We start from the raw sequence: 10726 nt of genomic DNA on the forward strand, positions 1-10726 counted from the left end.
TTTTTTTTTTTTTTTTTTTTTTTTTGAGATGGAGTTTCACTCGTTACCCAGGCTGGAGTGCAATGGCGCGATCTCGGCTCACCACAACCTCTGCCTCCTGGGTTCAGGCAATTCTCCTGCCTCAACCTCCTGAGTAGCTGGGATTACAGGCACGCGCCACCATGCCCAGCTAATGTTTTGTATTTTTAGTAGAGACGGGGTTTCACCATGTTGACCAGGATGGTCTCGATCTCTTGACCTCATGATCCACCCGCCTTAGCCTCCCAAAGTGCTGGGATTACAGGCTTGAGCCACCGTGCCCGGCAATCCTACACTTCGTATACTTCCACGAGTTATTTTGTTTTTTGCACATAGTAGGTAGGCAAAAATATTTGTTGAATGAAGTATTTTTAGTACCAAAAATTGTAAAATAAGATAGTGTTCTGGATTTAAATGTGAAAAGGGCTAAGTTGTCAAAAAAAATGCCCCCAAAAATATACTTTCATATTGAACTGAGGATAATAAAATATTGCTTAAACTTGGTTGTGAAGAGTTGTGATTTTGGTACATGCCTTAGTCATTTTTGGGCTGCTAGAAGAAAATGCCTGGCTAGGCATGATGGCTTACACCTGTAATCTCAGTACTTTGGGAGGCCAAGATGCGTGGATCACCTGAGGTTAGAAGTTCGAGACCAGCCTGGCCAACATGGTGAAACTCCATCTCTACTAAAAATACAAAAAAAAAACAAAAAACAAACAAACAAAAAAAAACAAGCGTTGTGGTGGGCGCCTATAATCCCAGCTACTTGGGAGGCTGAGGCAGGAAAATCACTTGAACCTGGGAGATGGAGGCTGCCGTGAGCCAAGATTGCACCACTGCACTCCAGCCTGGGTGACAGGGCGAGACTTCATCTCAAAAAAAAAAAAAAAAAAAAAAAAAAGAGGAAAAGAGAGGGGATGGGAGGGGAGGATGGAGACTGACTAATCTGGCTAATTTATAAGGAACTGAAATTGATTTTGTCACAGTTCTGGAGACTGGGAAGTCCAAGGCCATGGTGCTGACCAGTGCGCTTGTCTGGTGAGGGCTGCTTTCTGGTTCTAAGATGGCCCTTATTGCTGCATCCTTCAAAGGAGAAGAATGCTGAGTCCTCTCAAAGTAGAAGGCCATCCTTTACAAGGTGGAAGCTGGCTTAATCCTTTGTGAAACCTCTTTTAAAAGGGCCTTAATCCCATTCATGAAGGGAAAAGCCCTCATGACCTAATCGCCTCCTGAAAACCCTACCTCTTAATAGTATCATCACATCAACCATTAAGTTTCAACATCTGAATTTTGGAGGGGACACATTCAAACCACAGCAGTATGTAATAACATCCAGAGTACAACTGTAGAGTGGTAGGAAAAATGTGAATGAGGCCGGGCACCATGGCTCACACCTGTAATCCTGGCACTTTGGGAGGCCGAGATGGGTGGATCACAAGGTCAAGAGTTCCAGACCATCCTGGCCAACACTGTGAAACCCTATCTCTACTTAAAAAAATACAAAAATTAGCTGGGCGTGGTGTTGCACACCAGTAGTCCCAGCTACTCAGGAGGCTGAGGCAGGAGAATCACTTGAACCCGGGAGGCAGAGGCTGCAGTGAGCTGAGATCACACCACTGCACTCCAGCCTGGTGACAGAGCGAGGCTCTTAAAACAAAAATGTGAATGAGCAAGGTTTCCATTTTACACTGATTATAAATGTCCATGCAGCGACCAGTATTTAGTTTAATTGTAAATATTTTTTTGCTATTTCTTTAGCTACACGACTGAAAATGTATTACTTAGATATAAAAGAGAAACTAATTTTTTTGCTAAGTAACATCTGTCATAAACAATTGGGAGTTCTGGAGAATTCTGTTTGGGAAAGATCCATGTTAATATTTTGTTTCCATATGAACCATCATCACACAGACATTATTTTGTACAACACAAACAAGTAGAATAGATTTAGCTTTTAGCTCAGAACATACTGTTCCATATGCCCTAGAGAGCACATCTAAAAATCTATGTGACGAGACTAAATCTCTACAAAAAAAATGAAAAAATTAGTCAGGCATGGTGGCACACATCTGTGGTCCTAGCGACACAGCAGGCTGAGGTGGGAGGATCACTTGAGCCCAGGAGTTTGAGGCTGCAGTGAGCCGAGTTTGTGTCACTGCACTCCAGCCTAAGTGATAGACTGAGATCCTGTCTTTAAAAAAAATATATTTACAACCTAACTACCACACTGTCTACCTAAAAAAGAAATCCAACAGGTTACACAAAATGATAGGGGATTAGGTAAAAGAGTTTGGTCAATTCATTATTAACCACATGTCCTCTACAACTGTCCTCATCTGAAGATGTACTTTGGGGTGTTTAGGTCAATAATGGACTCTTCCATCTTCTAAAAAAAAGCATTATCCAGTATTAAGTAGTGAGGTTGCTATAAATTCCAACACCACTCACATTATTAACAGAGTCACTATACTCCCATCTCATACATGCCTGCTATTGTCCTATCAATCTATCAGCTGTCCCTTGAAGGAGTTTATAAGACTGTAAAGAGAAATATCTAATTCTTCTTCAGGGCTAGTTTCAATCAGGATCTAAAACATTCAAATGCTGTAAAACTTAATGGATATCAAATATAAACTTAAAAATAAGGAGAATAGAGATATGATTTTAGCTTGTGTACAAAAGACCTTAAAAGCAGATTTAAGTCCAAGTGTGGTGGTTCATGCCTGTAATCCCAGCACTTTGGGAGACCAAGGTGGGCAGATCACGAGGTCAGGAGTTTGAGACCAGCCTGGCCAATATAGTGAAACCCCGTCTCTCCTAAAAATACAAAAACTAGCCAGGCATGGTGGCGCACACCTGTAATCCCAGCTACTCAGGATACTGAGGCAGGAGAATCACTTGAGCCTAAGAGATGGAGGTTGCAGTGAGCCGAGATCACACCATTGCACTGCTCCCTGGGTGACAGAATAAGACTCTGTCTCAAATAAATAAATACATAAATGCAGATTTAAGCAAATAGATGTGTGCCACAATAAATACATAATACCTGGGTAGGAGAATAATCTAATATGTATATAACACAAGAAGTATCTAGCACAAGAAGTAAAAATAGGCATTACAAAAAAAAATGGCTAACTTTTGATTGAGTTAGGCATCAAAAGTATTTATTAAACACTCAAATGATGATTGTTGTGCTGTGACAAGGCTACGAACTTGATAAGGAAATTTTTTATAGGAAAGAGGAGCCATTCTTTAATATATACTGTAGGTATATAATATATAACATATACAGTATTATATATACTGTAGGATATTTAGCAGCATCTCTGATCTCTACTCAATAGCAAATGCCAGTGGCAGCTGCTATTGAGTAGAGATCAGAGATGCTGCTAAATATCCTACACTGCACAGGAAACTCTTCCCCCATCCTCCTCCACCAAAGAAATAATCGCGCCTCAAATGCCTATGGTACCAAAGTTGAGAAAGCTGCATTAAGGCACATAGTATACCAGGTCCTACTCTAACAGTTTATTTTTGTGTCTAGTACTTCCTCTTTGGGGTAAGTACAGGAACTAGGGTAGGTTATTCTGTGGCAGGTAAGCTCGAAAGTTATCACATTTGGCTGCTATTTAGACAGGGTGAGATTGGACTCAATATTAAGGGTTGAACTGACTTTCAGATTATTTCTGTGGCACCCAGACGATCTATGGGCCAGTCAAGGTTGCTTTCAGGTTCTTTTTTTTTTTTTTTTTTTTTTTAGATGGAGTCCTGCTTTGTCACCCAGGCTGAAGTGTAGTGGCACCATCTCGGTTCAGTGCAACCTCCGCCTCCTGGGTTCAAGCAATTCTCTGCCTCAGCCTCCCAAGTAGCTGGGATTACAGGCGCAAGCTACCACGCCCAGATGATTTTTTGTATTTTTAGTAGAGATGGGGTTTCACCATCTTGGCCAGGCTAGTCTTGAACTCCAGCCCTTATTATCTACCCGCTTCAGCCTCCCAAAGTGCTGGGATTACAAGCATGAGCCACCGTGCCCGCCCTGCTTTCAGGTTCCTACTCTCTTTAAAGGAAATGGTGCTAGACTCAGCAAGATGAGTTAATCAAGAGGCATCTAAGTACATGAGGTACTTGTAGTAGCAATGCACAATTTAGATATGTCCTGCGAGCATTCCGGGAAAAACAGTACACTATCTTACTGTATGGCAAACAAACACACCTGATAGCAATAACTGCAGGTGGGAGTTCCAAGCTATCTGGGAGTGGCCAACCTGGAGAGCCATTCCTTGTCTATGAGAAACATCTGAGTCCCCAGCCCCTCTCGTGGAACTCGCCAGTACATTGAGGCCCCTTGTTTTGGGGTAATAGGAGGTTGTCAGGTGGAGGTTGTTAGGGGGAGGGTGCTGGGTGAAAATGGTATATAAACTGCATGTGTTTTGCAAGCAGTTGTGATTCTTCTGCTCAGTCCGCCATCACTGGGCCATGCAGATATCCTGTCCAGGCTGCTGTCACTGGACTCTGTCCCCTGTATGTAAGCCTCCAGTGCAACTCCATGTCTTGTTTGCTGGCTCCGGGTCTCTTCTGTCTCCCAAACACTGTGCCACCCATATAAGGTACATACGTGTCCAGCACAACACTCACCACAATTCTGTGGATTGCTACTACTTAGGGTTGTGGGAAAGAGGTTATTTAAACAAACCTTTTTAACAAAGCACATTTCAATGGCATATACTATGCTATAGAATGTGTGGTCCTGGGAGTAGCAGCATCAGCATAACCTGTGGATGTGTTAGAAAGGCAGAATCTCAAGTCCCACCTCCGCTTATTGAAAGAGAACCGGCATTTTAACACAATTCCCAGAGAAATACTGTCCTAATACATTGATTGAAAAAAAGGAAGAGAGGAGAAAGATAATGCTTATGAGAGAAAAATGAAAAGGCTAATCAGTGACTTGACTCTTGCATACAGTACAGTGTCTGGTTCAGGGATGATCTTGAAGGTCAGAGAGGACCTGTGAGTAGGTCAGAGGAGCGTTATGAAAATAAAAATAGATTTCTGAAAGGATCAGATAAAGAAATTACCTCAAAGACAAGAAAACTAAGCAATATGTAAAGTTCAAGTGTATGATCTAATAAACTAAGAAATGGCAAACAAGGCTGTAAAAAATATGGCTGTGCTTTTGTCAAGGATAGGCCAAGGCAGGATGTTTACATCTGCGTGACTCAGCAAGTTTAGAGTGCAGGTGTACAACTCCACTTGTTATCACAGCCATGTAGTCGTAACATGGGAAGGCCATCACTTGGCTCTATGCCACTATTGTCTGGAAAGGGTATAATTGTCCTGTTGAAACTGTGTAAGTGTGCTGGTACCCAGAGAAAGAGTCAGAGCTGTTCATTTTTGCAGAAGGCCATGCAGCTGCAGGTGTGGGGGCTGCTGAATAAAGCCACATCTCATCTACCTGCCATGTCTCGAGTATTCTACCAGCTCCCTGCCCCACATCCACCCACTCCTCTCAGCCCTCAGGTGGGGCTGGAACCTGACCCTGAGCATGATACTTGGTGTAGTCGGCAGGATGAGGTGAGTGGATCTTCAACCCCTGAGGCTCCTGGGTGGGCTATGTGGCCACAGCATGGGCTATGGTAACCTGTGGCAGAGATGCTTCTTGGATGGGCCCCAGTGGAAATGTGGGAGGCAGAGGATGGGTCTTTCACGAGTGTGGAGAAGGCACTGAAACATCTGGAAGCTCACAGCACCAAGAAGGAATGCACCTTCGCCAGCAGAGTCAGATGGGCATTTCTGACTGCACTACATGAAGTACAAGCTCAGTCCCTGCAGAACACAGCGCAGATAAAGGACTTTCAGGCACAAGCCCAGTGGCTGGGGACCCAAGTGCACAGCTTGGAGCAAAACCTGGGGGTAAAGGACCTCCAGGTGCAAGCAGGGCCCTTAGAGGCCCAGATAAACAGCCTGGAACAGGAGTTAGCAACAGCTGTCAGCACGACATTCAGCCTATCCTCCTGGCCGGACATTCCTATTGGGTCTGGTGCTGAGGAGGAAAAGGCTCCTCTGCTTCGGGCTTGCCCTGTCATACATCAGAAGGTAGACCATGAACAGCCGATGGGACCCCAGGAGAGTGCCCAGGGAACCCCCCCAGCATCACACGGTGGTGGAACATACCTCTTATAGTGCTTATACCCCCAGTGAGTTACAGGAATTAAGTAAACAGTGCCAACAGTGTCTGAGGGAACTGACAGCACTTCTTGCTCCACCTCTGAGATGGAGAAGCTGGCTTCTATCACAACTCACCCCTCCCTTCATCAACAGCTGCAGCTATGAGGACAGTTAGCACAAGGGCAAGGTGATCACATGTTAATCGAGTGGCTAATGACAGCCATATGGACTGTTTGGAACGATGCCGGAAAGATACCAGAAACTGTGAGTAAATGGCAATCATACACTGATTTGGTGCAGATACTCTGAAAGCTGGGTATGCAGCAGGCTGTTTGATCTAAATACCCGGGGCCAGATGATGAATGCTTCACCTCCCACATGAAGGATCTTGTGCTGGGCTCCATGCCCCCGAGTGCTTTTGGCTCTCTAGCTGCTGTTCTCACCCCATATGTGGGGCGCTGCATACATGAAGTGACTACTGCTATGGCAGCCCTTGGGGAGGCAGAAAATATTGGCAGGACAGGAGAACCCATGCCGTAAAGAAGGGGAAGGTGCCCCCTCTGCAGGTAACCATCCCACGTGATAAAAAGGGGCCCAGTAGGTGACCTGCATGCAGATGCAGATTGATTTACTTGCAGCTGGGGTTGCTCCAGAGAAAACTGACAGGCAACCCAACGGAATGTTATTGGCTCTGTGGAGGCAATTGTCCCTGGAGCAGCAATTCCAGAGAATGCCTAATGGAGGGCGAAGAAATGTTCAACCTACTCCCGCCCGGAAGATGCAACTCAAGATCTATTTGCAGACAGGCAGAGATATGGAGTCTTTCTTGTTTGATTAGGAAACTGGCTGAGTTGCCTGGCTCAGCGGGGGGAACCAGACACCTGGAGGCTATATGTGAAGCTGGCAATCCACTGGTACCCTACTAATGTACAGTGGGTCGCAGCGGGTTTTTGCACTGGTAGATACTGCTGCAGACTGCAGTCTAGTTTATGAGAACACAGATAAGTTTTCTGGCAGAGCTGCAGTTATTACCAGCTATGAAAGCTGGTCAGTGAAAGTGAAACCTGTGTGTCTCTGCATCTTGGCATCAGCCACTTGGCTCTCTGCCTATATACTGTGTATGTCTCTCTTCTCTCTCATACCCGAATATATTCTGGGAGTGGACATTTTGCATGGTCTAGATTTGCACACCATGGCTGGAGAATTCAGACTCTGAGTTGGTGTAGTAAAGCTGGTACTGCGTGGACATACACATCACCAGCCCCGAATTCTGTCACAACCCTGATGGGTTACTTCCACTCATCAATACTGTTTGCCATGGGGTCATACAGAGATAACTGAGACTATTAAGAAGTTACAGGAGGTGCCAATAGTGCGTGGCACCCATAGGCCCCACAATTCCCTGGTATGGCCAGTCAAAAAGCCTGCTGGAACTTGGAGAATGATAGTGGATTATCGGGAACTGAATTAAATAACACCCCCTCTGCATGCAGCTGTACCCTCCATCATGGATTTGATGAACTGCTTGACAACAGAACTGGGACAGTACCACTCTGTGATGAACTTGAATAATGCATTCTTCTCCACTGAGATTGCTCCAGAGAGCCACAAATAGCTTGTCTTCATGGGATGGTGACAATGCATTTTCACGGTGTTGCTGCAGGGCTATATGCATAGCCCCACCATGTGTCATGGTTGTATTGATAATGTTATATTAACCTCTGATTCTCTTGCAGATTTTGAAGCGGCAACACCCCTCTTGCCTGGGATTGGATGATGTGGTTGAGACAGCTGTCCTGGCGATCTCAAGTAGGCTATTTAGCAGCACAAGCCCTATGGGTAGTTGACCAGAGGTGCCCATTTAAGCTAGATGTGCATGTGAACACAGATAATTTCAGTTAGGGCCTACAGCAGTTCATGGAGTGCCTAAGCATGCCAGTAGGTTTTTGGCTCCAACTATAGAAGGGAGCTGAGCTCCAGTCTTTATTGATAGAGAAGCAATGAGGAATAGTAGGATGGGTATGTTCATAGATAACGACCCCCTGGACTGGGAAGCAGTTAGTAACTGCATATGCTGCCCTTCAGACTCATAAGAGCATGGCAGGACAGGCTACAGTCATTGTGCAGATGACTTACCCAATAGCAGGATGGGTGTGTTCATGGGTAGCGACTCCTCTAGACTAGGACAGCAAAGACATCCACTTTAGCCAAGTGGGGCGCCTGCTTGGAGCGGTGAAGTACACTGGGTACAAGTCCCTTAGCAGCAGAGTTACAAGAGGTCTTAGGGCCTGTAGTCCTAGATAAGGCCATGGGGCCTGAGCCACCCCTTCCCCATTCCTGGTGAGGCATAGTATATAGATAGGTCTAGCCAGAGTACTGCTGCTGCCTGGATTGCTGCTGCAGTCCAACCTAGTGCTGACACTATATGGTTTGATACCAAGCATGGGCAAAGTATTCAATAAGTTGAACTCAGAGCAATGTGGATGGTGATCACCAAGGAGGTGACACCCATGGTAATCTCCACCAATGCTGGTCAGTTGATCAAGGCTTAACTTTAACCTTGTGGTTAATTACCTGAAAGTTACAGAATTAGCTAGTTCGTCACCAGCCCATGTAGGGCCAGGCCATGTGGCCAGATCTATGAGAGGAAGGATGACCTTCTCCAAGCAGGTGTGGGGACAAACAGCAATCTGCTACTGCCTGCCCCAATGTCCCTAAAGTTAGGGAAACAAACAAACAAAAACCTGGTGTTGGCCAGGCACAGTGGCTCATGCCTTGTAATTCCAGCACCTTGGGAGGCTGAGGCAGGTAGATTACGAGGTCAGGAGATCGAGACCATCCTGGCCAACATGGTGAAACCGCATCTCTACTAAAATACAAAAAGTAGCCAGGCTTGGTGGTATGTGCCTGTAGTCCCAGCTACTCAAGAGGCTGAGGCAGGAGAATTACCTGAACCTGGGAGGTTGAGGTTGCAGTGAGCTAAGATCGTGCCACTGCACTCCAGCCTGGTGACAGATGGTTGGCTATTGTAGCCCCCTGGGGGGAAGGTCTGCAGTATGACTTATATGTTATTCCTTGGGTATTTAATGTGTGACCTCCATGACTGACTGTGGGGGAACGGCCAGGGAAGAAACCCTCCTCTGGTGGGGGGATATATGTATTGTCTGTGTGGCCTATTGTGAGCTCCCCTGTGACTTTGGCATGAGTATAGGACCCAAAGGAACCACAAGGAACTGATAAGGTGTGTTACCATCACCCAGGGCAGAAGCTCTTGGCGGTTGCATTGTTATCTAGAGATAAAAGTTGGGTTGTATTTTGCCTAAGGGACATGATTTACCCTTGTTAGTACCTGTGCTTGCCTTGTCATTCCAGCCATAGGTTGGCATGCTCCAACTGCATCTTGGACTGGGCCCACACCTATGCCAAGGTGGCCAGTGTCCCCAGCTGTGGGATCTGCACTGCGCTTCAAGCAGCAGCTGTGGATGGCTTGCCCTGGCACACACATCCAGCTTCTGTGAAAAACTGGACATGGCTAGAAACTTGGGGTTTTACAGAAAATTGGTGGGACGCAACACGGTGGGCTTTGGACAAGAGGTGTTGCAAAACCCATGGCAAGCCTGCCCTCTGGCTAACTCACAGTGTCCATGATGGATGGGGCTGGCTAATGGGAGAACACATGGTGCCCCCATTGCAGGCACCACCATGCACAGAACAGCACTGGGGTAAAGTCACTGTGGGATGGTTGCCTGCTGAGGTTTGTGCAAACATAACATGTGTCACCACACTAAGGGTGTTGTGGAAGAAGTAGCCTTACCGAGGCTGGGCCCCAGTGGGCTTTGTGCCCCCTGGGAGTTTATGGGTCTGTGGGGACACCTGATGGCCGTAACTGCCAGCCAATGGGACTGGACATTGTACCTGAGGGTGACCTTCTGTGCCTGCCACCATGCTTCCCACAATGGCTAGTCACCCGAATAACTAGGAGGTGTTGCATTCCTAGTTTTCACCACCCCCTGGTGGCTCCACCCCTTAGCAATAACTATCCCTGAAGCAGGTGTCGTTACTGTAGAAGTGCACGTTACAGCCCTTGCAGAGCACACAGCTTGGGCCCTGAATTACACCTGAGTTGCTCTCCATTTGCTAACTGATGAGGTTGATCAGATCAGGAAGGTGGTGCTACAAAACTGGATGGCCTTAGACACAGTCACTGCTGCCCAGGGTGGCACCTGTGCCCTTGTAGGGACACAATCTTGTACATTTATCCCTGACAACCACTAGAACATAACGGCAGCTTTATAAGGGGTGTCATGGGAGATTAAGGCGAATGAGCACCTTACTGATGACTCCCTGCAGAGATAGTGGCTGTCTCTGGGCACTACCCTAGGTTGGGCTCTAATAATCATAGGTAATATAACAGGAATATTAATGGTAGGTTTTTTTTTTTGGTTTTTTTTTTTTTTGGTCGGGGGTTTACTCTCCTTTCCCCAGGCGGGAGGGCAAGGGCGGGATCTCGGCTCACCGCAACCTCCGCCTCCTGGGTTCAGGC

Source organism: Sapajus apella, unplaced genomic scaffold (genome assembly GCF_009761245.1).
Source record: "Sapajus apella isolate SASKATOON/1434 unplaced genomic scaffold, GSC_monkey_1.0 scaffold28, whole genome shotgun sequence".
NCBI lineage: Eukaryota > Metazoa > Chordata > Mammalia > Primates > Cebidae > Sapajus > Sapajus apella.